This window comes from Chiloscyllium punctatum, chromosome 2 (assembly GCF_047496795.1).
Source record: "Chiloscyllium punctatum isolate Juve2018m chromosome 2, sChiPun1.3, whole genome shotgun sequence".
In the NCBI taxonomy this organism is placed as follows: domain Eukaryota; kingdom Metazoa; phylum Chordata; class Chondrichthyes; order Orectolobiformes; family Hemiscylliidae; genus Chiloscyllium; species Chiloscyllium punctatum.
The window spans coordinates 124,487,103-124,510,118 of NC_092740.1; the positions used below are offsets into that span (position 1 = coordinate 124,487,103).

Here is a 23,016-nt window from a genome sequence, read left to right on the forward strand (position 1 = left end):
TTAGTTTTCAGATTGAAAATCGATGATGAGGAATCCAACGTGATGGCCAGGCAGGAAATGCACACACTCTGTGTGATGGAAATGGACCATTCAATGTGCCAGAACCTTTTTAAAATCCTTCACCTAAAATAATTTACTTAGTTTTCAGATTGTTATAGGGACTTTTTGGGTTCTTATTTTGTTCCTTCAGCTTACTTGCCATGCAATAAATCTGTCCAGTATTGCTGTTGCTAAAAGGCAGGAAAGTTCCTTAACAGCGCTATCAAAGAGCTCATGTTCATTTGTAGCTTTGCCATTTAAGGCTACTAGTAAACTTGTTTCTGATTTATAAAATTCTGTTCAGGTTGGCGAGGGGTTGACAGTTTGTGCTTTAATGTGATTGTGTGGGTAGGCCTTCCTTTTGGGTTGGAGGTAGAAGGCGGTGGTAGGAGGAGTTGGATACAATGGTAGCTGTGATGAAAACCTGAGAGTAGAGTTGGATCGTGGCACAGATTCCAGACCAAATGAACCTGTGCCTTTTTAAAGGCAGTAAGGTGACCGCAATGTAATGCTCCGGTATCAAGGTACCTGTCTCTCCTTCAAACACTGTAATGGAGCCAGTGTAGTCATTCGGTTATGTAGGTTCGATGTACAGCAACATCCAGCGAGCACAGAGTCCAAAAAATATGGGAAATTCTGTGATATTGTAGCCATGTAAATATCATTGTTAATGAACTTAAAAACATCTGTCTCAGCAGACTCTTTATGGAACTCATCACATGGACTCACCTAGAGAAAACTGAAACTGAAGCTGTTTACTGGGAAGGAAGGGAGGATTCTACACTTGAGGTCATTCCCACAGCGGATCTTCTGAGAGTCCTTTCTTATTACTTTGCTTGCTTCTCTAATTCAGTGAAAGTCATGTTAAAGCTGTATAAGCTACTGGCTTTGCCTCAGCTGAACGTCTCCGTTTCAGAAGAATATGAAAGCATTGGAGACAGTGCTGAAAAGATTGTTGGGAATTTTTAATTTGGTGAGAAGGTTCAGTTACATAGAGAAATTAGAGAAGTTGAGAATGTTCTCCTTGGCTCAGAGGAGATTTAATTGAAGTATTCAAAGTTATAAGGGATGTGGACAAAATACAAAGGGAGTATTTGTCTCTATTGGTATATGGGTCAAAAAGCAGAAAATATCAGTTTAAAATGATGGGAGCTGGGAGGAATGGTAACATGAGGGAAATCTTTAATGCAGAAGTGCTTAGGATCTGGAATGAATTGTCTTGGAGTATGGTAATAAAACAGCACCTTTACCTCTTGTTCTTTTACTTTAAATCTGTCTCCTCAGGTCAATGGAACCTGTTTCTCCTTCAGTCTGAAGACTTTGGATGATTTTGAGCATCTCTACCTAATCTCTGATTTTTCTTACTTCCAAAGTTGATAATTCCACCATCACTTGATGTCTCCTCCGAAGTGAAGACAATATATTTTACTCCAGGAAGTGTAAGCAGAATGTGTGCTACCTGCTGTCAGGGTAACCCCCAATAGCATTCTGAAATAAATGGCTTACATGATATAACATTCTAATATGTCCTGAACATATTCTTAATGAAAGAGCTTGCATTTGTATGGCTCTGTTGATGACTTGATCCCATATCCAATGATGGAGTTTTGCAGTACAGTAACAGTTGAATCTTGTTATGTTTCACTGGGTAGCACACTGACAATCAAGCCCTGCTATTCTTGGAGTTGTTGGGCAAGTTAAAGATTTCATACAAACACACAGTACATAGCTACTGCCTTTGCTGTTCAAATTCGTATATCACTGGACATCGGAGTGCATCTGGGAAAATTAACAAACAGTGAAATTCACAACTAATCTTGGAGGAATTGTTTGGGCGAAGTCACAGCACAGAAACAGATAAGCGAATAGTGTTAGGTGTGGCCTACAGAGAGTCTGCAGTAGTGAGTAGAGTGGGTTCTTTCTTGATTATGTTTTTGGAGAAATGTCTCTTAATTAAAATTAAAATATTAGCCATAACTATTAATTTAACCAGGAGCAGTGTTTCGTAGAGGAATAAGATGGTGTTACTTTCTCCATCTGTAGATTGTGAAGGAGCAAAAATGGCCTTTAGTAGAGTGATATGCGCTTCTTGTCAGATATGGGAATTTAAGGAGAGTTTACGGGTTACTGTGGATTATACCTGCAATAAATGCTATTTGGATGCGAATCCTATCAGATCGAATGGATCGGTTGGAGAGGCACTTAGAGGCAATGAGGAATTTGCAACAGCGACGGTATGTGATGGATGGCAGTTATAGGAAGGGGGGTAATCTCTGATACAACCAAATAGATGGGTTAACTCCAGGAAAGGTAAGAGAGGTAGGTAGCTAGTGCAGGAGTCTTCTGTGGCTATACCCATTTCAAGCAAGTATGCTGTTTTGGAAAATGTAGGGAGTGATCGATTCACAGGGGACTGTAGCATGAACAGCCAAGTTTCTGGTGTTGAGACTGGCTGTATTCCAATGAAGGATACATCAGGTTCAAAGAGATCAATTGTGTTAGGGGACTGTCTAGTTCGAGGTACAGACTGATGTTTCTGTGGCCAGCAGCGAAAATGCAGAATGGTGTGTTGCTGCCCTAGTGCCGGGATCAAGGATGTCTCTGAGAGAGTGCACAATGTCTTCAAGGGGGAGAGGGACCAGCAAGAGGTCATTGTTCGCATTGGAGCCAACGGCATAGGAAGGGAAAAGGTTGACATTCTGAAAGGAGATTACAGAGAGTTAGGCAGAAATTTAAAAAGGAGGTCTTGAGAGTAGTAATATCTGGATTACTCCCAGTGCTACGCGCTAGTGAGGGCAGGAATAGGAGGATAGAGCAGATGAATACATGGCTGAGGAGCTGATGTATTGGAGAAGGATTCACATTTTTGGATCATTGGAACCTCTTTTGGGGTAGAAGTGACCTGTACAAGAAGGATGGATTGCACCTGAATTGGAAGGGGACTAATAAACTGGCAGGGAGATTTGCTAGAGCTGCTCGGGAGGATTCAAACTAGTAAGGTGGAGGGGTGGGACCCAGGGAGATAGTGAGGAAAGAGATCAATCTGAGACGGGTACAGTTGAGAACAGAAGCGAGTCAAACAGTCAGGGCAGGCAGGGACAAGGTAGGACTAATAAATTCAACTGCATTTATTTCAATGTAAGGGGCCTAACAGGGAAGGCAGATGAACTCAGGGCATGGTTAGGAACATGGGACTGGGGTATCATAGCAATTACAGAAACATGGCTCAGGGATGGGCAGGACTGGCAGCTTAATGTTCCAGGATACAAATGCTACAGGAAGGATAGAAAGGGAGGCAAGAAAGGAGCCGGAGCGGCTTTTTTGATAAGGGATAGCATTACAGGGAGGATATTCCTGGAAATACATCCAGGGAAGTTATTTGGGTGGAACTAAGAAATAACAAAGGGATGATCACCTTATTGGGATTGTATTATAGACCCCCCTTAATAGTCAGAGGGAAATTAAGAAACAAATTTGCATGGAGATCTCCTCTACCTGTAAGAATAATAGGGTGGTTATGGTAGGGGATTTTAACTTTCTAAACATCGACTGGGACTGCCATAGTGTTAAGGGTTGAGATGGAGAGGAATTTAAGTGTATACAAGAAACTTTTCTGATTCAGTATATCAATGTTCCTACTAGAGAAGATGCAAAACTTGACCTACTCTTGGTAAATAAGGCAGGGCAGGTGACTGAGGTGTCAGTGGGGGAGCACTTTGGGGCCAGCGACCATAATTCTGTTAGATTTAAAAATAGTGATGGAAAAGGATAGACCAGATCTAAAAGTTAGAGTTCTAAATTGGAGAAAGGCCAATTTTGATGGTATTAGGCAAGAACTTTCAAAAGCTGATTGGGGGCAGATGTTTGCAGGTAAAGGGACAGCTGGAAAATGGGAAGCCTTCAGGAATGAGATAACGAAAAGTATCTTCCTGTTAGGGTGAAAGGCAAGGCTGTTGGGATATGGAATGCTGGATGACTAAAGAAGTTTAGGGTTTGGTTAAGAAAAAGAAGGAAGCATATGTCAGGTATAGATAGGATAGATCGAGTGAATCCTTAGAGTATAAAGGCAGTTGGAGTATACTTAAGAGGGAGATCAGCAGGGCAAAAAGGGGACATGAGAAGCTTTGGCAAATAGAATTAAGGGTTTTTACAAATGCATTGAGGACAAAAGGGTAACGAAGGAGAGAATAGGGCCCGTCAAAGATGAGCAATGCAGCCTTTGTGTGGAGCTGCAGAAAATGGGGGAGATACTAAACTAGTGCTTTGCATCAGTATTTACTATGGAAAGGAAATAGAAGATCTAGAATGTAGGGAAATAGATGGTGACATCTTGAAAACTATCCATATTACAGAGGGGGAAGTACTGGATGCCTTGAAATGTGCAAAGGTGGATAAATCCCAGGACCTGATCAGGTGTACCCTAGAACACTGTGGCAAGCTAGGGAAGTGATTGCTGGGCATCTTGCTGAGATATTTGTATCACCGATAGTCACAGGTGAGGTACCAGAAGACTGGAGTTGGCTAACATGGTGCCACTGTTTAAGAAGGGTGATAAGGACAAGCCAGGGAACTGTGGACTAGTGAGCTTGATGTCGGTGGTGGGCAAGTTGTTGGAGGGAATCCTGAGGGACAGGATGTACGTGTATTTGGAAAGGGAAGGACCGATTAGGGATAGTCAACATGGCTTTGTGCGTGGGAAATCATGTCTCACAAACTTGATTGAGTTTTTTGAAGAAGTAACAAAGAGGATTGATGAGGGCAGAGCAGTAGATGTGATCTATATGGACTTCAGTAAGGCGTTCGACAAGGTTCCCCATGGGAGATTGGTTAGCAAGGTTAGATCTCATGGAATACAGGGAGAGCTAACCATTTGGATACAGAACTGGCTCAAAGGCAGAAGACAGAGGGTGATGGTGGAGGGTTGTTTTTCAGACTGGAGGCCTGTAACCAGTGGAGTGCCACAAGGATCGGTGCTGGATCTACTACTTTTCCTCATTTATATAAATGATTTGGATGTGAGCACAAGAAGTATACTTAATAAGTTTGCAGATGACACCAAAATTGGATGTGTAGTGGACAGTGAAGAAGGTTACCTCCAATTACAATGGGATCTTGACCAGTTATGCCACTGGGCTGAGAAGTGGCAGATGGAGTTTAATTCAGATAAATGTGAGGTGCTGCATTTTGGGAAAGCAAATCTTAGCAGGACTTATACACTTAATGGTAAGGTCCTAGAGAGTGTTGCTGAACAAAGAGACCTTGGAGTGCAGGTTCATAGCTCCTTGAAAGTGAAGTCACAGGTAGATAGGATAATGAAGAAGGCGTTTGGTATGCTTTCCTTTATTGGTCAGAGTATTGAGTACAGGAGTTGGGAGGTCATGTTGGGGATGTACAGAACATTGGTTCGACCACTGAAATATTGTGTGTAATTCTGGTCTCCTTCCTATCTGAAAGATGTTGTGAAACTTGAAAGGGTTCAGAAAAGATTTACAAGGATGTTGCCAGGGTTGGAGGATTTGACCTGTAAGGAGAGGCTGAACAGGCTGGGGCTGTTTTCCCTGGAGCATCGGAGGCTGAGGGGTGACCGTATAGAGGTTTACAAAATTGAGGGGCATGGATATGATAAATAGGCAAAGTCTTTTCCCTGGGATCGGGGAGTCCAGAACTAGAGGGCATAGGTTTAGGGTTAGAGGGGAAAGATATAAAAGAGACCTAAGAGGCAACTTTTTCACACAGAGGATGGTACGTGTATTGAATGAGCTGCAGAGGAGGTGATGGAGGCTGGTACAATTGCAACATTTAAGAGGCATTTGGATGGGTATATGAATAGGAAGGGTTTAGAAAGATATAAGCTAAGTGCTGGCAGGTGGGACTAGATTGGGTTGGGATATCTGGTTGGCATGGTTGGGTTCAACCATAGGGTCTGTTTCTGTGCTGTACATCTGACTCTATGACGCTAATTCCCCAATTCACTGTTTTAGCTCTGCCTATGTGCGTACCAAGCCATAACAAGTTCATTGTGGGTGGTGGCAAATAGTGAGAAGATGCTTCTTTTGGATTGTCAAATGTTGTCAGGTCATGCTGCTCCTCACTGCTGCTGCTCCTCCTCGTACTGTCTCTTGCAGGAGGCACAGGATGATCGCTTCATATTTTAAAAGCCAGAGCCTGCAGCAACTGCTGAGGAAAATAAACTGGCTTTCTTCAGGTTTTTGCTGTTTACTGCAGAGGAAAGGCAGCTCCTTCCTTTCTGAAGCTCCAATGGCTTCTGTCCAAACGGTGAGTTCTCTGGGAACCCGTCTCAGCTGTTGGCACACAGAAGGCGGTCACTGTTCCTCAGACCAATTTAGTTGCTTGTTGCTGGTTGAATCTCCACTTGTACCCTCTCTTCAGTTATGGTTTATCTGCAACTCGATGTCCCTCATTGCTTGAACAAACAGCAATGTAAACAGCACTTACTATGAGTGTTGGGTAACCTACTTTCAAAATGTGCACTGACCTTTCAACAGACCTTGGTTTTAAAGCAGTCTTTTCTCCATTGCAGTCCACAATCAAAAATGTAGAAAAATAAAAAAATACGGGCTTTATAACAAACAGTACAATTAGCAGTCAATGTTTTGGAAATCATACCATCTAACAATACATGATGCCATCTAGTGGTTAGCACTATTTCAGTTCAGACCTTGATGGGCACAAAAAAATCAAAATTTACACCCTCTGTATTGGGTATGCTATCATTTCATTTACAGTTTCATTCGTTAAACCCTGAGTTCAAGTTTCAGATCGTTTGTAATGGACCCGTGTTTAATCCTCGTGGGATTGTATGGGAGCTCCTTTGCAAAATGCTAAGGTACCTCCTTTCTTGACTTGAGGGAAGGGCAAAATGTGCTATTTTGTCACTATATTGACCTAACCAAATTAACCTTGTATGGCAGAAATCACGAAATATTTAGACATTGTGTTGAAAATGTGCTTGTTGTCAGGACTTGAATGCCAACTGAGAACCCCAGCTAACATGAGCAGGCAGCTGATACAGCATCACAGAAGTTGACAGTGTAAGGACAGCTCTGGATATAAGCCAGCGTCCTGTAATTCCAAGGCTCCATGGGTCAGATTGAGGAAAGATTTCATAAACTGATTGTACTCACAGGAACATAGAATGTTGGGGGTGACATTTGGTTGAGGTTTAAAACATTTTGAAAGCAGATGACTGGGGTGATGGACTTCCTGCTGTTGGGGGAGTCTAGCACAAAGGTACCATTAAATTCAGAGTGCAGTCATTCACAGTGAAGTTAGGTAAACATTTCTTCACACAAGCGGTTGGAACTGTTTTTTTCTTCCTTCTTCCCCTCTCTCCTCCTCCCACTCGGAGATTGGGGGAATAAGGGGTATAGGGGTCAGTTGAAACATGTCAAATTCAAGAAGTACAGATTTTTGATGGCCAAGATTACAGGAGGGTATGCAGCCAAGGTGGGTGATTGGAGTTAGATCAAAATCAACCAGATCACCTTAAATGGTTTGAGGAACTGAATGGTTGCCTCTTTGTATTCATCTAGTGCCTTCAAGATAGAAAAATATCCCAAGCCACTACTCAGCAGTATTATTAAATGAGGTTTTACTGTGAGCTAGGATGAGATACAAACACAAGTGCCCAAAAGCTTAGTCAAGAAAGTAGGTGCATTTTAAAGGAGGAAAGGTAATAGCGAAGTGTAGGGGTGGAAATTCTGAGGTTAGGTGCTGGGCAACTGAAGATCAGTGGTCGAGTAATTACAGTTGGAGATGACCAAGAGGTAGACTGGAGGAGTGTAGTGGCAGCGTTCTGTAGTGGGACCTAGAAAAGTCACAGTAGGTGGGAAGGGCTGAGTGACAAGGCCTCAGAGGCTGAACAATGTAGGATGAGATTAATGTTTGTCAGCAAAGGCACTGGTGCATAGGACCTGGTGCAAGTTAGGTTGTGGGCAGCAGAATTTTGGATGAGTTCAAGGTTATGCCTGAAAACAGGCTTTTAGAATATTTAATACAAACCCTATCTGTTACAAAGTCATTTTCTACTACTGAGACCTCCAAACTCTAGAACCTTCTACATATTTTTTATTTTTCCTTTTATGCTGAACCTTTTTTGCTATTTTATTATCAAATACTTAAGTATCTGTAGCCCTAGATATCTTGTACCCAAGAGAGTGGCGTAAGTGTAACATTGCAAACTTGTCATTACATTCATTTGAGTTCATGTGATACAACTAATTCAAACTCAGATATTCCGCTTTTAGGGTGGCAGGTAATCAGTGTTGGGTCTTCAAGTTAGATTTTAATTTACAAATGTTTAGAGTGTAAATTCTTGTGATAAACAGAATTGTCAGGAAAAAAAAGCTTTAAGATGTGGCACACCCTTGACAACTGGGTTTATCCAAAATTTTCCATATTGTTCATTCTTGAAAAGCCTTTACATTTTCCCTACTTTACGTCAAGTGATTATTTTCCGTTTGGTGCAGACAAAAGATGAGGATTCTGGCAAAGGTTTCTTAAATTTCCAGACGGCCTCTCAACCGTTTAACTCCACATTGGCAAAACTATGCTTTACAAAGCGATGACTAAGACAAAAGTTATATGCGACTTATTGTGGGCTGACCTTATATAACTGGAAAGCTTAACGGCTTTTGTATACCAGTGACTTGTGAACATTTATCTTTGTACCAATGAGTTTTATAGAGCAGCTTCCAATGAAGCTATAACTTGAAAGGCTGGGGATGCTGGCTTTTCGATCTAACCTTTAAAGCCAGGCTTGCTCTCCCTTCTTGGGTGCACGTGAAAGATTCAATGGCATAACTTTGATTACAAGCAGGGGAGTTCTCTCTGCTGTCCCAAGGCCATAATCTATCCTTCAGTTCACATCATTTAAAGAAAAAACAGATTATCTCATCATGATCACATTGCTGTTTGTGGGAACTTGCTGTATGTAAATAGATTGCCGCAGCTCCTACATTAACTCAGTGACTACACTTCAGCGGCTGTGCTTTGTGACATTCTAAGGTTGTAGAAGACTCTGTTTGGTTTTATGTATCCTAAAGCAATGCACAGATGACACTGATTTTTAAACAGGAATTGTTTAAAAGAGTTTTTAAATCTTTTTGCAATCCCAAAATGTCTGCGCCGATGATTATGGCTCAGTTCCTTTAGCTCCCATCCTGCATGTTTATTTTACATTTTCGAGTGTCCTCCCAATGGTAGCACAGGACATTGCAAAGCAATTTTAACAAGCAGTGGGAGGGGCAACTTCACTGTAACTGTGATCATTTGAAATTGTGTGGAAGACAAAAAAAATACTTCAACAGCGTTCGATTCCAACCTTGGGTGACTGACTGTGAGGAGTTTGCACGTTCTCCCCATGTCTGCGTGGGTTTCCTCCGGATGCTCTGGTTTCCTTTCACAGTCCAAAGATGTGCAGGTCAGGTGAATTGGCCATGCTGAATTGCCTGTAGTGTTAGGTGCATTCATCATGGGTCTGGGTGGGTTGGTCTTCGGAGGGTCTGGTTGAGCCAAAGGGCCTGTTTCCTCACTGTAGGGAATCTAATCTAATCTAAACCGCTGTAAACATTGGCTTTCTCTCTCACAATGAGGGCAGGAAGGCTTTTACTGAGCCAGCAAGACGGGCGCATCTTTGCAGGACCAGGAAGAGAGAAGATCAGAGTTTCAGAGACATTGGGAAATTATCCACTCCATCACTAAACATAAATGTTGGCTGAAATGTAGGTGAGCCCCTAAATCAGTTTGAGAACAAGTTGGGTCTGCAGATATCATTGCGAGATGTTGACACAGGTCATTTTGGGAGGGGGCAGGTTTTCTGACCTGGAAAGACTGCTGTGCCCAAGTGATGACCAGGCGAATGGGCTCAGCAAGAGAAAGCAGTAGATGCTGTAAATCAGAAATGAAAAATAAAATGGTACACAGCAGGTGACAACGTCTACGGGGAGAGAAATGGAATTAACGTTTCAGATCAGTGACCATTTCATTAGAACTCTGAGCAGAGGAGTTTGAAGGCTCATCCACTTCAAAACTTTATTTTGCTCTACACAGAGGTTGCCAGACTGACTGGGCAGAACCTTGCCAGCCCCTGAACAATATGGGACATTCGCTGGAGAAAACATGGTGAGATCAGCAGAAGTGAGATTCTCGACATCGAGGGTGAAAGGCCTCCAACCGAGTCTTGAACCACAAGATGAGGATCTCCAGGAGTGGGTGGGAAGAGACCTAAGTGCATCCATTTGAATGCAGCAGTTTTCCATTATTCCCCAATCACACTTTGGTGTTATGCAGTTTCTTACTTTGCCATTTGCTGGATAGAAACTAGACACCGATGATTCCTGACATGAAAGTCGGAGTGGGTACCTGGTGACTCGTGCCACCAATTGCTCCTTCATCTTGGACAGCAACATTTCCAAGCAGAATCCAGGCCTGGTAATTGCCTGCAGCCTGTCTCTGTGGATGTTCTCGTTGGATGCACTCTAGCCTCTCTGTACCACTTCCAAAATGCTGCACCTCAGAGCATACCATGGTAACACTGCCGGCAGGACACTGTGTGCAGAGAACAGCAAACTTGCGGTTTGGACCAGGGACCAGGATGCATCTCGGGGGCTCTGCACTTGCTCTTTCATGCGTGCTCACTCTCCCCACCTCCACCACCCACCCCGCCCCCCCCACCCAGGGTATTTATGGCATCTCTGCCTTGTCTTCCCTTTTTGTGCATTGCCTCCCTCTGCCAGACCATGACGGCTCACAGTCCTTTAGCACAGACGCAAAGCCAGGCACATGGTTATGTTGGCACATTGTGGGCATGTTGCTGCATGGCACTATGCACTGCTAATCTCCCACCTGCATTGTGTGATTGCAAGGAATGTAACTTAGTGTAAACACAACCATTCGGTTGTGCAGATGCAATGTCTCAATCTATGTGGGCAGTCAGGCCAAGGGAGTTGGTCTTCAGTCAGGTGGTCCCAGTTGGGGCATCATCTGCCTTAAAGCTGCAAGGGCTCAGATATGGTCTGTCGGTTGCTTGGGAGACTCTGGGTCAGGGCACTATTCCTCTACAGACCCAGGAGTGGGCCACAGTTAGTCGTATCAGTCCAGACTAACCAGACGGAGCTGCAAATTGACCAGTCGGGGATACTGATCAGTTAGGGATGTCATGCAAGTCGGTCAGGGAGATTTGGTCACAGTAAGATCTGGAGATCAGCTCATTATCAGGGACCGCTGCTGTGGTAAAGACATTGGGGAAGTTGATTGTGGGGTTTGTTGAGATGCAAAAAGGACAATAATTGTTAAGGCGGGGGGAGCGGTGCAACTCAACATATACGGGGAGGGATGTTTGTGCATTGGATAATATGGGCTACTGCAAGGGATAGGAGAGAGGTCATTAACAGTCGCAATCACTGACTTTGGCAGAACTGACAGTGCAGCACAATAATTGATGTGACTAAGTAGTGGGCATTGGGAAAAGTATACCATTCCCTTGGGCTGGGTTTTAAGATGGAACAAGGCTAAAGATAGGTGACCCGTGTAGCTTGGTTTTTAAATAGTGACACTTTTCTTCATTTGCACTTGTATTCTCAGCGAGGTCTAAGCTGTGCCACACACATGTTCTGAGAAATATTTCTTTCTGGTTCTCCTCTCACCCTATATGCACCATGAAGGGTAACTCCTGCTTGACAATGCTTGACCTGGAGCGTAACTGGTGCTGATGTGGGGCAAATACATCTGCCTTTGGAAGGGCAAGCAGGGTAACTGGGAGGTAGTGTTCTCTCTGATTTTGTTTTTCTTCTGCATGCTGAAGTCCGTGCATGGCTGTGAAATCTGGAAGTGGACATCAATGAGAATAGAGTACTATGCACAAGTGCAGCATACAGGGAGCGTTGCTTAGGGGAGTGGTGCATAGGTGGGTTTCTGAGAATAGTGTGAAAAATCCCACTAAGGGATACAGAAAGGAATCCTCTATGAAACCCAACAGAACTGATACAACTAATTCTGCCGAATGGTGGACCAATATGTGTTTCTGTAGCAATGTCTTGTTTATATTTTTGGCTCATTTAAAGATAAGTTGAAGAGGGTAGACTGAAGTTTTCAAATCCTGACCTAAAGGTGGTGGGGGAAGGGGGGGAGAGATCGGCTGTGTGCAGGCAGGAAACCAGTTTTAGGCCCGAAGGCTAGGCCACCAGGCCTTGAGCTGGAGGTGAAGCTAAAAGCTCCTTTGCAAAGGGATTCCTTAACGCGCGCACACAGCTGTTTGGAAAGTGGCTGAGAGGACGCCATCTTGTTGAGGTGCCCTCCCCAGTGTCTTGTGTCTCACAGAAGCTAGCTGCTTCTCCTGAAACCATGAAAAGCTGGTTTGATTAGCTTCCAGTTTTGGGACCCACTTCCTGCCCTTAATCAGCATGGAAATGGGCTTGCTGCCCAACTAAAGGCTCACCCATGTGAAAAGTCTTAACTTGCCTGCTGCAGCAGCGTTGACCCCTGTACAAACGCAGCTCCTATTTCCACCTCTCTGTGCGGAAATTCTAACCTGTGAACTTTGGGGTTGAAATTTTCTGGATCAAGCCAGGAAGGAATGTGCTCCACTTGTACACTCAGCCTCCCTGCACAGGTGCCTCGTCTGGCTGACGAGTGGACCATGAGCATTTTGGAATTCCAGGACTGCATGGCATGCAGGTTGGAATTTTAGTCCAAAATGTTTTATCGGCTCTGCGGGAGATTGAAGTATCGGTTTCCAAAGTCTTCCCCCCTCAACTATTTTTTTAATGCTGCTTTGGTCAAGGACAGTCATGTCAATCCAGGTAATAACTACCGGTGTTGGACTGGGGTGGACAAAGTTAAAAATCTCACAACATCAAGTTATAGTCCAACAGGTTTATTTGGAAGCACTAGCTTTTGGAATGCCTCTCCTTTGAGCAGTGCTCCAAAAGCTAGTGCTTCCAAATAAACCTGTTGGACTTATAGCCTGGTTTGGTGTGATTTTTAACTTTTGCCATCTTTTCAAGTAATTATTTGCTTATCTAAACATTTTGAAGTTGTTTATGAAGGTCACACAATGGTCTTTTTTTTTGTTCCTTCCTATGTCTATTTACTTTTCTTCCATGATCTATTTGAGCTCGGTGTGTGGAAAGTCTGGAGGTATATCTCGTGAACTGCTCTCAGCCTGTTTGCTTTCTGAAGTACTGAAGCTTCAACAGTGTCACCTTCCTGACAAAACTACACAGTCTACAGTAAATAGGTTATCGGGGCTAGGTGTACAAGGATTCATTTGTCACTCTGAGTATAGAAGCATATTTACAGTCGCTGGGAAAAGCTCAGCGGGTCTGGCAACATCTGTGGAGAGAAAACAGTAGGTGTTTCAGGTTCAGTGACCCTTTTAATCCAGAATTCTCACAATCTCGCACCCCCTCCCCCATACACTACAGGATCGACACTTCAATAAGAAGAAATGTCTGTCCCATCCAGAGAGAGGCCACACTTCCCTCATTTGAGGGAATTCAGCAACCTCTGTTGTACTGCCCGGCTTGACAGACTCATATGTGCGTGGGTTTCCTCGGGGTGCTCCAGTTTCCTCCCACAATCCAAAGATGTGTCGGCCAGGTGAAGTGGCCACACTAAATTGCCCATAGTATTAGTTGCATTAGTCAGAGGGAATGGGTCTGGGTGGGTTACTCTTCAGAGGGTCGGTGTGGACTTGTTGGGCTGAAGGGCCTGTTTTCACACTCTAGGTAATCTAATCTACTGATTGCCCAGTTAGCAATACCAGTTTGTAACCTCTTGATTTGTGCTGTGTCTACTGTATTGAACAAGGTGTGGTGCCTCTAAACCACTGGAATATAACTTATTCATGCTCCAGGGCACTTACTGGTATTAACAACAATCATCTTGTGTGTCTCTATTTTATATAGGGACAGGTGACTGAAAGTCTGGCTAAAAAGGACCGTGTAGTTAGGTTCATGATTTTGGTATTTTCATTACTTCCAAACTGAACTGATATTTGAGAACAACTTTATTTTAAAATATCTGCAGGATGGAGAAACTCCAGTCTGGCAGCATCTGTGGACAGAGAAAACAGTTTGTTTTTGAGTCCAGTGACCCTTTTTCAGTTAAGGTCAGTGTACTCTAAACATTTAACTCTGTTTCCTCTCTGCACTGATGTTGCCAGACCTGCTGAGCTTCTCCAGCCATTTCTTCTTTTTGTTTAATCGAAAGCTATTGGAAAGAAATGAAAAGAAAATCTTTTGCTAAAGGCACAGTGTCATTGACAATATATTGGCTTCAAATATAACAAAGGTGTGAGGACCCCAAAAGCAGATGTTGGAACTCAGTGAGGTCAGGAGTGCATGGGGTCAGCTGATGTTAATTGCTGGCTAATATTGGGGGATAAGTGGGAGTTTTAACACCAGGAGGCCACAACTGGGGTCGGAGTGACGGGGAGGTAATTGAAATCCAGGTCACATTAGAATTCAAGTGAAGATTCTCCAGAATACAGTCTGACTTTTGATTGTAGTTTTCTATACGTTAGCTCAAATAGCACGTGCCACAGAGACTCTGGTACTTACTGAGACAGACATCTTTAAACTGATTAATAAAGAATTACATATACTGTGATATCTCAGATGTATACAGTCTGGCTAAGGTACTCACAATCATATTATGTGTGTAGTTGACTGGCTGACTGACTAGTTGACTGCCTCTGTCTGACTGGCTGCTTGCTTAACTATACTGAGAGTAAGATGGAGATATTTTATGTGAGAACTCCTACTGTAATGTTATCTCACTGTCTTAAATATATGGCGTATTTCTGAGGTTTGCACAATAATAGAGCAATATTAACCTGTCTTTTCAGACACCAGTGGATTTGTTGCAAGAAGGATTAATGATTTGAGTTGTAGTAGCATCAGAATAAGACTGCAACTCCTTCTCCTGTGGAAAAAGTGAGGGTTCCAGTTTATTAGTCACACATTTGCTCTTGAATCCTTTGCTGCTGCCTTTGCATTCCATTTTGTATAAGGCTAAATACACTGGGGCATACAAATATGTACTGCTGGATAGTTGGCATATTCTCGATGAATGTAAGGAAAACCTGGTGTTTTTTTAAGCTATGGTGTAATAATATTCCAAAGTCACATATTTCAGTCCAGATATGATATTCTAAAGCCATTTTAATCTACTTTTGTAACTAGTGTTAATGTAGAGTTGAGCCAGAGTACTGTATGATCATATCCTTATGATTTTCTTGGAACTCCATGCTTGAGACCACCTCCACAAACTGGATTTCTGGACCTGCCAGTGTTAAAACAGCTCTTGTAAGATACACATTGACTTTCATATGCCTTTGACAAAGGTATGTATGGCTCCCTCTTCAATCTTCTTGACTGCTTGCCCTTTGGTATTGTTGACCATATCACCCTGATCCATTACCTCTCTGCTGTTTGGTAGGACTGTTCGCACCTGTTTCAGTTCTTCCCTATTTAATCGCTAGGCAGAGAATCACTCATACTGACTTTTCTCCATGCTCACCACAGCTACCTCATTGAGCCTCCTAGGGATCTGCCATTGTCAGCCTCATTTTTCTCCCATTTGCATGCTGCCCTTTGGTGACACCATCTGAAAGCACAGCATTAGTTGTCACCCTCACCACAACACATGACTCTACTTCATCGGCACCTCTCTTCCACAGCAGCTACGTTTGCCGCAGCATAGGAAACACATGACTTTAAATACAGAATGAAGCCATCGTTATCAGTCCTTGCTCTGAACTCCATTCCCTAAGTTACTGACATCATCCCTGTCTTTGGCACTAGTCTGAAGCTGAACCAGGTTCTTCACAATCTTGGGGTTATATTTGTTCTCGAGATGAGTTTAGACCACATATCCTTGAAAACCATCCACTTTTACCTCTGCACCATCACTCAACTCCGCATCTACCTCAGCTCCTCTCTCTGTGAATCTTATTGTTCCTTTTCATTTAAATATTGATGGACCTGTTGTCTACAATCCAGAATGTTGTTCTTGTTCTTCGTCCTGTGAGTTGGTGACAGTGTCAAAGAAGCATCGGACCATTCAGTACAATGTCCGACTAGGGGTATGTGGCTGTCGCCCTACTAAACCCCAACTGACTTTCGAATTCTACACTGTGGGTTTAAATAATGTATACTATTACTTAAATATGTATTGCACACTGCCAATATATATTCAATTTTGTCTGGGTCAGAAATTTAAACAGTCTGAGTGTTTAACCAATGATAATTGAACATATATTCACTTCCCGTTTAAAGATTAGCAAGTACTTCATTCCAAGCAGCCAACCAGCAACCTGAGCAGAATTGTCAGTATTTTTATTTGTTCCTCAATGATGATGGCACAGGAGCACACTGTACAGTAGGAGTGGGGAGAAGGAAGATAGTCAGCCATTGTAAATGGGGTGATTGGGAGAAAAAGTTACCTCTCTTCTTAACACAATAACCAAACATGTATCTTGAAGCATTGGAGTTTTCACTTTGCACCTCGATTATACTCTAAATTGTTCCAGGTTTGAAAACTGTTTCAGTTTCCATGTATTTCTATTCATCATATTTTCTCAAAACAAGATGTTCCAGATTAGTTCCAATATGGGCGTTTAGACAACAATGTGGAAAATTGTCCATGTGTGTCCTGTACACCCAGCAGGACAAATCTAATGGTCCCATGAGTTTACTCTTGGTCATCAGTTAAGTGATTGAGGTTGCCATCAATAGTACTATTGAGCAACATTTTGCTCAGCAATAACCTGCTCAGTGACACTGAGTTTGGACTCCAACATGGTCATTCAGCTCCAGATCTTCTTCCAAACATGGGCATGAGTTGAATTCCAAAGTGATTGCCCTAGACATCAAGGTTGCATTCGACAAATTGTGGCATCAAGGAGCCTGAGCAAAATTATAGTTAAGGTCAATCAGGGAAAACTCTTGGCTAGTTGGAATCATACCTGGTGCAAATGAAGGTGGCTGTAGTTGGTCAATCACTTCAGCTCCTGGAGTTCCTCAGGGTAGTATCTTTGGCTAGATCTGTCTTCAGCTGCTTCATCAATGAACTTCCCTTCATCATTAGATCAAAAGTAGAGGTATTTGTTGAAGATTAAACCATGTTTAGCACCATTCACAACTCGTCAGATAATGAAGCAGTCAATGCTCAAACGCAACAAATGGAAAAGATCCAGAGTTGGATTGACAAAAGGCAAGTAGCATTCTTGCCACACAAATGCTAGGCAGTGACCATTTCCAAGAAGAGACTATCTAACCATCGCCTGCTTGATGCATTACCATCACTGATTTCACCACAGTCAGTGTTCTGGGGGTTACCACTGATCAGAAACTAAATCATATTAGCCATATGAGTGTTGTGGTTACAAGAGCTGTTCAGAGGCTGTAGTGAGTAACTTGGTGCTTGACTTGTTAAACCTTTTTATTGTCTATAAAGCACAAGTCAGGAGTGTGATGGAATACTCCCCACCTGCCTGGATGAGTGCAGCTCCGACAAATCTTGAAGTTTAACACAATCCAGAGCAAAGCAGCCCACTTGATTGATACACAGCCACAAATATCTACTCCCTCCTCTATTGACTCCCACAAGCAGCAGCAATATGTGCCATTTACAAGATCCACTGCAGAAAGTCACCAAAACTCCTTAGGCAACACCTTCCAAACCCATGACAACTTCCATCTAGAAGGACAGGAGCAGCAAATCCATGGGAACACCACCACTTGCAAGCTCCCCTCCAAGCTAGTCACCATCTGACTGGGAAATATATCACCATTCCTTCACTGTCACTGGGTCAAAATCCTGGAACTCCCTCCCTAATAGCTTTTTGGGACACCCTACAGCAAATGGACTACAATGGTTCAAAAATGCAGCTCACCAACACCCATTCAAGACCAGCTAGGGATAGGCAATAAATGCCAGCCCAGCCTAGCCACCCATCCCCTAAATTATTATTTCTATAAACTGCCCAACAACCAACATAGCATTCACTGTAAACAAGAGCAGCTGACAGATTATATTCTAAAATGTTTTCTTTAAAAAGTGTTTGGTTATATTGAGTTAGTCATTTTTGTAGTCATTTTTAAAAATACATTTATTTAAAAGCTTTGAGAAAGTACCTATTGGTGTCTTGTGCCAATCTCAGTTTTTTTTTGAGCCTCCACCATAACCCACAGAAGGCTGCAATTAACAGCATCTCCATTAATTTGAACTGGGGCTGTGGCCAATTTTGTGGCCAAACTTGGCTTCTAGAGCAACTTTTTTTTCATGTAAAAGTTGACAAGTTTGATTTTTGTGGCATATCGTTTATGTTTGAAATTCTGAAATCTGTCTTTGCATGGAATGGGTAATTGAGAGAAAATTGGTTTGAGGAAATGTCCAGTTGGACCACGCAGAGCGCCCAAATGAAAGCATTCTTTAGAACTGTTTACCTGGAGATTAAATTGTGCACATTGCACCTACACCTAGATACTGAGATACCCCTGATGTTGGAACATAATTACTGATGATCCAGTGAGCTGTCTAGAATAAAATTGGCTGGTCGAAGACCACTGTCAATGTCATGTGCCTGTGGTTAATTGAGATTGGTCCAGTTTGATTGGGAAAGGTGGTTGCAATGGGAGGATTGAGTGACAATGAGGTGGGGCTAGGGAAGGACCTAAAACAATTGGGGAAGAAACGATACCTGCTGATTATCCATGTCTTTGCAGAGATCAGGAGGCAACACAAACACAAATTACTGGAGAAATCCAGCAATACAAGAGCTATAGTTAGTACGTTTGCAAATGATACCAAAATCCAATAGGTTGGACAGCATCTGTGGAGAGGAAGCAGAGTTAACATTGCTGGTCCAGTGACGCTTCAGAACTTTACCCCCTAATGATTTTATAAACCTCTATAAAGTCACCCCTTCAGCCTCTCCCTATAGCTCAAACACTTCAATCCTGGCAACATCCTTGTCAATCTTTTTTGGATTCTTTCAAGTTTAAGAACATTCTTTCAAAAGCAGGGAGACCAGAATGCAGTATTCTAAAAGTGACCTCACCAATGCCCTGTACAGCTGCAACATAACGTCCCAATTCCTATACTCAATGTACTGACCAATGAAGGCAAACGTGCCAAATGCCTGTCTACCTGCGACTCCACTTTCAAGGGACCATGTGCCTGCAACCTTAGGTCTCTTCTTTCAGCAACACTTCCCAGGGCCCTACCATTGAGTATACATGTCCTGCTCTGATTTGCCTTACCAAAACGCAACACCTCACATTTATCTAAATTAAACTCCAACTGCTGCTTCTCAGCCCATTGGCTCATCTGATCCAGGTCCCGTTGTACTCTGAGATAATCACTGCTATACCACCAATTTTGGTGTCATCTGCAAACTTACTAACTGTACCTCCTATATTCATATCCAAATTATTTGTATAAATGAAACGAAACGCAGCAGACCAAGCATTGATCCCTTTGACATACTGCTGGTCTTAGACCTTCAGTGAGAAAAACAATCCTCTATCACCCCCATCTATCTCCTATCTTCAAGCCAATTTTGCATCCAATTGGCTAGCTCCCTCTGGATTCCAACCAGTCCACCATCTGGAACATTGTGGAATACTTTGCTGAAATCCATACAGACGATTAATCATCTTTGTCATCTTTTCAAAGAAAACTCAACCAAGTTAGTAAGACATGAATTCCTATGAAATTTCATGGTTTTCTTGAGTGAAAGAAAGAGAAAAGTAATTGCTTGCCAAACTTAGGCAGCATGGTGGGCTCAGTCGCTAGCATTGCTGGCTCCCAGCGTCAGGGACCAGGGTTCAGTTCCACCCTTGGGCGACTATCTGTGTGGCCTTTGCACGTTCTCCCCGTGTCTGTGTGGGTTTCTTCCAGGTGCTCTGATTTCCTCCCACAATCCAAAAATGTGTAGGTTAGATGATTGGCCATGTTAAATTGACCATAGTACCCAGGGATGTGCAGGCTAGGTGGATTAGCCATAAGAAATGCAGGGTTATGAGGGTGAGGTGGAGTGTAGGTCTGGGTGGGTTGTCCTTTGGAGGGTCGGTGTGGACTCAATAGACCAAATGGCCTGCTTCCAAACTGCAGGGATTCAATGTAAGATCCCTTGCAAAATAAGAGATGCAATATCAAACACACAAGCAGGTGCTGGTTGAAAAAGGTGCTGCTGTACAACTTAAATTAAGATGAAACAATATGCAATGTTAAATCGTTGAGGTGTTGGGTTCAAGTTGGAGACCACAATCAGTTAGGCAAGTGGATAATGACAAGTTGTGAATAATACAAATGTGTTTGAGTGCTTGTTGGGCAGAAATTTTCTCCAGTTTAGGTTTTCACCGGGCGTTTTGTCTTTCGAGGGGCTGAGAGAGCAGGGCGAGTGCGAGAGAGACTTCTCCAATTCCAGTTCCAAATCCATCTCTCTCGGCTCTGTCAAATGCAGTTGTTTTGAAATACAACTCATTCATATTTAGTGGTTCATTGGCTAATTGCAAACTATTTTTTTTGGCTCCAACGTGTGAACTTTCCATCAATGGGACAGGAGATTTGATTATTTTCAGTGTCTTTGAAAACATGTTAATTTCTGTTCAAGCTGGCTCTTGTGTATTGGTCGCTTCATGGTCTGTGGTCAGGTGATTACAGCAGCCATGTTTAAGTCGGTGTTTTATTTTCCTCTTCGTACCCAATTCAGTCCATGAAAGTCCCAGGTTTTAAAATCCGGTAATGGAAGTTGAAAATTGAACATCTATATTTTACCGTTATCAATATCTACATCCCATGAAAGAAATGTTACAGCTGGACAACATTCTTAACTCAGGATGTTTGCGTTCCTTTTCAATATACTGAAAAGTCTCCACCTATTTTGAAACTACTTCATAAACGTCTTGGTATATTTTCCAAGTTTTGTGCTTAAGAATCCTTTTACAAAGCAAAGTTTTTCAGAAGAAATACTCAAAATAAACAAAATGATCCTTTGAATCACCCTTTTGTTTCTCTCCTGGGATAAAACAGTTGCATTAACGTGCATTGCAAACTGTTTTGAAGTATAATGCAATGTTTTCAGTGGTTCATTTTCTTTTAAAACTTCAATCGTGTTTTCCTCTGTTTTGCAAGAATTTCATCGTTAGAAGTGAAAATATGGCATTGTTTCAGTTTACATAATTTCCTGTAACACGTACTTACAATGCTGATGAGTTCAGAATGAAAACAGCTTGGTGAGGCCGCATAGTGGCTTAAAATGTTTTACTTTTCTCCTGGAGTTTCTGTTCAGAAAATATCTTCTTTGTTTAAAAAAAAGCAAGATTATATACGTTTTGAAAATACATTTAGTGTTGTGCTACAGATGCCAACAACTGATCAAGTCTGACACTTGCAGCTTAGGGCAATGTATCAGAGATTCCATCATTGTGATGGGACATTGAAGCCCATCAACTTGTTCAGACGGCTGTAAAAGGTGGTGTTATTTGGACATGATTTGGAGATGCTGGTGTTGGACTGGGGTGTACAAAGTTACAAATCACACAACGCTAGGTTATAGTCCAACAGGTTTAATTGGAAGCACTAGCTTTCAGAATGCTACGCCTTCATCAAGTGGTTGTCCTGATGAAAGAGCAGCGCTCCGAAAGCTAGTGCTTCCCATTAAACCTGTTGGACTATAACCTGGTGTTGTGTGATTTGTAACTTTGTTATTTGGAAATAGCAAAGGATGGGAAGATACCGGCTAACAACCATTCTCCCAAAGATTAGCATCTAAACAGATTAACTTGTCCTTTATCTCATTGTTTACTGATAGGATTTTGTGGTGAATTTGCTAGTTGCCATCTCCTGCAGGACAATAACAGCTCCACTTCAATGTCTGTGAAGCCCTTTGAAAGAATGTACAAACTGTTATATAAATGCACTTCCTTTCCCTCTACTGTTCTTTTCCTTCCTTCAGTACTTTTCTACTTCTAGCCACTTTCAAAGAATTAGTGTGCGCCAAAGATTAGAGGATTGGAGGAGGTACAGTCAGGTAGGGTTCATAGGAGTATAGGGTTTTAGCCAAGGAATCCATAAATCAAACTTAAACTGAGAAATAATTTTCACTGTTTTTGTGTTGACAAATTGCCTGAAAGCTTGATAAATACTACTCCACTGAAAACCTCCATATAAATGCTAAAAATCTGACATAAATCAAAATGCTGCAAATATTTAGCAGGTCACACAACATCTATAGAGAGAGATGTGGAGATGCTGACTTTGGACAAAAACCAGAAGTCACATGACATCAGGTTATAGTCCAACAGTTTTATTTTAAAATCTCAAACTTTCAGAGTGCTGTTCCTTTGTCAGGTGGAGAGAGAGAAACTGAGTTATCTTTCCAGAGTAAAATTGTGATTTGTCATCTTCTACATGATTTAAATAATGTTCTTTATTTATCCTTCCCTGTGGCTTTTGTCCAAAGATGTGCAGGTTAGGTGGATTGGCCATTGTGTCCAGGGATGTGCAGGCTAAGTGGGTTAGCCATGGGAAATGCAGAGTTACAAGGTTATGGTATGGGGGTGGGTGTGGTCAGATGCTCTTCAGAGGGTTGGTGTGGGTCCAATAGCCTGCTTCTATGCTGAGGGGATTCTGTGATCTGGCTGCATTGTTTCTTCCTCGTCATTTAAAGGCAACAACATTTTGTTAAACCATCTTTCACCATCAAATCTGAATGTGCAGTGTGCAACCACATCTGTAATATTTAAAGCGAAAGTTTGCTTGTTCTTGGAAACCAACCTGAAGTTTGACATTTTGCATTGAGCAAATTCTGGACCAGACCATTCCTTGTGAAAATTGAAGTGAAAAATCTCTCAACGTCAGGTTATGGACCCAACAGGTTTATCTGAAAGTGCAAGCTTTCAGAGACTTGCTCCTTCATCAGTTAACCAGTGGGGCATATAGGTA

At 42.4% G+C, this 23,016-nt stretch overlaps 1 protein-coding gene across 2 annotated transcripts in view; it reads left to right on the forward strand.

Moving 5' to 3' along the window:
• Positions 1–23,016, forward strand: part of lpar1 (lysophosphatidic acid receptor 1) — a 100,657-nt gene that overhangs the window by 75,193 nt on the left and 2,448 nt on the right. The window lies entirely within an intron of this gene.